Below are 6,000 nucleotides of genomic sequence, written 5' to 3'. Positions count from 1 at the left end.
CTTTAGACAGCCCTGCCCCTCATGATGTCAGCAGACCCCTCCCCTGTGTCTCTTGCGTTAGATACAGAGTCAGGTGGCCTACCTTCACCACTCAAGGCAGGGCTTGAGGTGGGGGAAACCCATGATAACTACTGGCAGCCTGCCCTTAGCAGGGCTTATACCAGTAGGAGATAGCCCATTTTCTTACCAGGGCTACATCAGTAATAGTGGTGATGAAGAATGTGAGCAGGGCAGGTAACCGGTGACACGAAGTGCTCACCAAAAACAAGGTGGGACCACGAGGCTGAGGTGGGGATATTGAAAGCAACTGACCAACAACTAAGCAGACATGGCCAGAGTGCAGAGTGGTAGTCGTGTAGCCGGGTCGGGGTAGGAGAGGTCAGGTTGGTTAAGGTTAAGGTGCCGTGGTAAAGGAGTGGAGAGATCGGATCGTCGTTGATGAAATGCTGGGGTCCAGGGGTAAAGAGAGTAGAATAGTCGAGTTCGTAGCCGTGGTCCAGGGGTCAGAAGTCAGGAGTCTGGGTGCAAGCTGAGGTCAAATTACAAGAAGCAAAACAAGACAAGGCAAGGCAAAAGGAAGCTGGAGGTAAGCACACAAATAAAAACAAGTTTATGATCAGACAATTTGCCAAGGGGCTGGCTGAGCATATAAAGCACAGAGAGCAAATGGGGAGGCTGCAGGGAGTGAGCATCATAGGTATGCTGTGTGCCGATAGCTAGGGCGGAGTCAGCAGCTGTGGGATAATAGATTGAATTAACCACTTGAGGGCCTGTGTCCGCTCGACATCTGCTCGTTGTCTGAGCGCACTGTGCGCTGCCCATGTCGTCACGGAGGCAGAGCCTGAAAGCGGCCCCTGTGGTGACTCTCTTCCTAGCAGCGCAGCGTCTGCACGCAGGTTGAGGCTGACGTGCATCACCCGTGACGTCACGGTGGCGGAGCCTGAAGAGGGTCCCTGTGGTGTCTCCCCTTCTAGTAAAGCGGTGAGTGTGCACAGGTTGTGGCTGACATGCGTCGCGAAGTGAGGGACGGGGGGCGGGACCTTACGCTAATCCTCACAACCGGTGAGTGCATGAAAAAAAAGAAAAACACAAATAGTGCAATTCTTTATAAAAATGCACACTCGCATTTTCAAGGGAATAAATAAGCCTTAATTCCCAAAGGGAGTGTTTAGTGGTGGTTTTCACAGTCTTTTTTCTTGAGTGCAGAGTAGCAGGCAATGTAGCATGGACTCTCAGGTAGATGAAAAAAACGAAAAAGACAGGAATGTGCAGACCATGACAATGTATTGCAAACACACATGTAAGTAAGAATGGCAACTCACATGGTGACCCTAGGTAAGGGCATTATACGAAATAGCTGAGTGATCTCCGGCAATTGAGGTTGGAGTGCTGCGGTCGGCAGGGCTCTCGCACGGAGGCTGGTGCGCCATCAGCTCCCTGCGACTTCTCTGTGGCTCCATGTCCGCGTTCCAACATCATGTGATCGACATCTGCACGTGATGACTTCAACCACCGGATCACGCTTGCCAGATTGCCAGGACTCTCTGCGTTTCACAGATCAGCTTCCTCTGGAGTCAATATTTGTGTGACACTGGGTGAGGAGGAGGGTAGTAGGGTTGTTGTGTTTATTTTTGTTTATTTGGGGTAGAGGAATTGGTTGAAAGGGGTGGTTGAACCAAGGATGGATGTTTAGGTCTTCCGGGGGGTTGCGGGACTGGTTAATCCCTTCATTACCATAGCGGTATCCACCACTATGGTAGTGAAGGGGTTAACTCCTCCTGCAACCTTCCCAGCAAGCCTAACCACCCAACCTGGGGCTACTACCCCCTTCATCCACCCCCTATGCCCCCAATAAACAGGCTATTGAAGTTGAACCCCTTCATTGCATTAGCGGCTAGCCGCTAAGGTAATGATACTGTTTTAATAAAAATGTTAATACTAATGTACTTGAGCAGTGGGTCTCCGAAGCAGAACCGCCTTTATTTCAGGTCTGGGGACCCCCTGCTTCCCAAGATACAGGTACTGTAATGGGGTGCCAGTAACTCCTATGCATTTATATGTACTGCCTCACGTGACATTTAATATTTCAATGCATAGGAGATACCGGCACCCCAGAACGGGGCCTGCATCTGTTCTGCTCCGAAGACCCCCTGTTCATGTACACTATCATTAACATTTTTATTAAAATCCCTGCGATCGCTGGCGGGACATGTGCAGCGAGAGGCAGCTCCCTCTGTGCAGCTCTCTACTGTATGCAGCAGGGCGACATCGCTGCAGATCTCATGGGTCAGAACTTTTGAGAGAGGCTGAAATCACATTGCTGCTCCTCGCAAGTTTTGGTCAATTTGCTAACGCATGGCTTCAGAGTCTTTCTGAATGTCATGATAACTACACTGACAAAAGTGGTGGCGCTACATGTCAAGCGAGACGTTTTATGAAGACTACTAGAATAGGCCCCTCCCTGTATGTTCTTCTTTTTTGCTCAAACTATATATCTTACATTTGTTGATAATGTTTTAAGGCAGAATTTAAAACATTTGGGGCATGAGAATTAAACTGTTACAAGTAACTCAAATCTACAATTTATAATTTAATAAAACTTATTAAGCAATAATGTTGTTTAATACAGTATATAAATATAGCCTGGCCTTCGGCAGCTATTGCTAATTCTGGACCTTTCCTCTGTCAGTCCTGTTAGAACAGGCAGTGGAAAGGTTAACTCCTTCAGTTGGCCTGTTTTGCATTTCAGCTCTGAGTACGTAGCAATATTCAGGGGCGAGCCTAAGCAACCTTTGAGCATGTTAATCCAAAGGGTGGATATGGGTTGGAACACCCCCTGATGTGTGTGAGCCAATCGGTATCCAGCTTTGAGTTTTAATGATTCAAAGTTAGAGACACTCCCTGAGGATATTCAAATTGAGACATGTTTCTTAAATTTAGATTGTCAGTTAGTGAGTGTGAGTTAGTCTTCAGAGAGAGCTGAGAGAGATAGGAAGCCAAGAAGAGTTCTCTCCCTCCTGCCCCACCTGGGTGAGGAGGGAGGGGAATCACGCTGCTATGACCAGAAGGGCAGAGAGCATATCAGGCCTATCATATTCTGCTGTATGCTGTGTATGCTGCCCTGAATAAAGATCCACAGAAAAGAAGCTGCTGTGTGTGTCCCTGTTCCTGGTGTCTGGAGGATGGAGTGTCAGTGGGGGTCTCTCCTCTGGAGACCCCAGGGGAACACTACTGGCTGGAGGCGCTGTGCACCCTGAGAGAACAAGGTAACCTGTCCCACACCACACCTCCTGTCCCTGTCCTGGGCTCTCCCCACAACACCGCAGAGCACTCAGCCCTCCTGTTTACCAGCAGGTCACAGCACCAAGACCACTCAGAGTGACCAGAAGGAGTGTACCCCCCAATCTCATGGCGGGTGGGGTACCGTGGAAGGGTTACATTTGGAGGCACTGCTGAGTGAGGACTGCTCCCCAGGACAGGACAGGTTTTATCTACGGGACAGGTTTTCAAAGACAGTGGACCATGCAGCAGTTTCAAATACTTTGTATGCAGCACAGAACAGCAGCCATAGACTTTGCAGTGAGGGAACCTCTCCTTGAAGCTTCCCCAGGGAGGGGGTTACCCTAATCCAAGAAGACCTTGCTATGTGGACCATTCCTGGTGGCTATGCACCAGGGAGTGTAAGTCCTTACATGCACTTCAAGGGGACAGAGGTTGCTCTAAGATTGCATAGGGACCTCTGTGCACCCATCTACTTTACTAAGAAGAAAATAGGAGCCGGTTCCTGAGGCTACACCAGGGAGCTGGCGGCCTATTAATGGCACTGCAGCAGGGGTGACTTCCTTGAGGCGCCCCCAGGGAAGCGTGGTTACCCTACTGTACCCACAGCGGAGAGGTAAGGGGACAGGGACTACATGGGAAAGGTCTGTAGGTCCCTGTGCACCCTGCAGTAAAAGTTACTGTGGTCCCTGTGCGAGGCGTTCCCTGATTCTACCCCAGGGTGCGTGACACTCAAAGATTACAGGGACAGAAATGTATTTGTGGCTCCTGAATGCAAACGGAGACCACACTGTGCTGGACTATGTTGTATCTCCATCTGGTGTTTCCTGCTCCTACAGGGATGCCATGTATCTTTGTGCTCAAAATGGCGGCTCCAGCTCACTGGGGGCCGCATGGACTCTCTTTGTGCCCAAAATGGCACTTCCCGCCTTACCAGGGAAGCCATGTGCTGTTCTGCAAAGATTTCTGCATTTTGCAAGCTTGTGCTGCTCTTCAGCTTGCAAGAAAATGCGGGAACTGTTCAACCCCCTCCCCCTTTGCTTGCTCTGGATTGGACTATCCTATTTGCCAGGGGGAGGAGCTAAGTGTGTTCCACGGAGCAACAGGAAGTGTGGAGCCAGATGCACTTCCACTTCAAACACTGGTGGTTGTGTCTACCAGGCTGCCTTGCTTGCTCCACTATGAGAGAATGGGCTTGTGTGCTGAGAATCCGGTCAGCAGCTACAGAGGCTGATGACATCACTGAGGTCTCAACCCTTACCTCCACCGTACTCAAGTATGCGGTGGAGCTGTCAGTTCCAGTAACCATTGCTGGTGCCTTTTATCTGATCCACGCTGCCAGCATGGGTGCTACACCACAGAGGTATCGGCGGATACCTTCAACGTACCCAATGCTGCTGGGATCCGCCCTGCTGCTACAGATGGCGGTGAGCTGCTTGTCCTGTCTACGGATCCCCGCTGGGATCGCGCCCAGAAAGCTGCAGAGCTGTATCTGCGGCGCCAGCAGGAGTTGTGCGAGGCCCGTGCTCGTGCCCTGATCTACATGAGAGCTGCTGAACGCCACTACGATGACCTGCTGCTCCAGAGTCGATTGTCGGGAGAAGTGCCGGCCGGCACCACCCCTGATTACTGCATCGACTCCACTGTTGCTACTCCGCCACTGGGAGCTAGATGGCCGCCGAGTCACCCGGCCGGGTGAGCTCCAGTAAGATCCAGGCTGCTCCGGTGAGTAATACACTTCCGGTTGATCCTTTCCTCCTGACCTGCAGGGAGCGGAAGAAGTCCCGGGAGGCCCTTCAGGCCGAGGCGCTGGCTGAAGCCCGCTGCTGTAAGAGCAGAGGAAGGGGCAAATTGAACTTGACCTAGGACTGTGCCATTGCTCCTCCCTGGGAGAGTTCCCTGAACATGCCCCCTAGAGACTTTGGTGCTGGCCCCTTGTCACCGGAGGCCCAAGTCCCTGAGTCATCTGCCCCTTCTGCCCCGCATTCCCCATTCATCACCAGTCCCAAGGTGCGACCCTTGACCCCCAGGCCCTCTTCACCTGGAAGCCCAGTGGCTCCCTATGGACAATATGATGTTATGTCTGTTATGCCTGATATGCAATTGGAAGGGTCTGTGCATTGGGGGGGGGGTTGTGATGATGAGGGGATGAGTTCAATGCAATCTGAAAATGTTTTGTCTCCTGTCAGAGAGGAGGCAGAACTGACCCCTGTATGGGAAGGTCCTATATTTTGGGTGCTTCCGGGTACTGCTACTGACCGCAGCTTAATGAAATTTAGTAGAGCAGCCCGAGTAATAGTTCATAGGTTCAGAAAGATGGCATATGAGTTCCCATATCTCCCAGAGGAATTGATGAGAACTGTAGAAATTCTCCGCTTAGAGTGGGTGAAAGAGGCCATAATTGCCCACCTTGGGACTTATGCAAAGGATCCAGCCTATGTGGATCTGACAGAGCTCCCCAGTTATTAAAACTATGGATGGTTGGGAGAGATATTCACATAGACCGAGTGGAATATATTTCTGAGTATGGGAAACGAAAGTGCTATTCAGTAAAGGTACCTGATGATACTGGTAGAATGGTCAGGAAGCCTGACCCTGCTCATTACTATTAATGCTTTAATATTACTACTAATGCTTTAATATTAATGCTGTGTTAGTAGAAATGTTCTGTTCAGTCAGTCACTGTATTGCCATGTTTCTGTGTATATGCAGTGGATATGT

Source organism: Ascaphus truei, chromosome 5 (genome assembly GCF_040206685.1).
Source record: "Ascaphus truei isolate aAscTru1 chromosome 5, aAscTru1.hap1, whole genome shotgun sequence".
Taxonomy (NCBI): Eukaryota; Metazoa; Chordata; class Amphibia; order Anura; family Ascaphidae; genus Ascaphus; species Ascaphus truei.
This window is presented reverse-complemented; position numbering follows the sequence as displayed.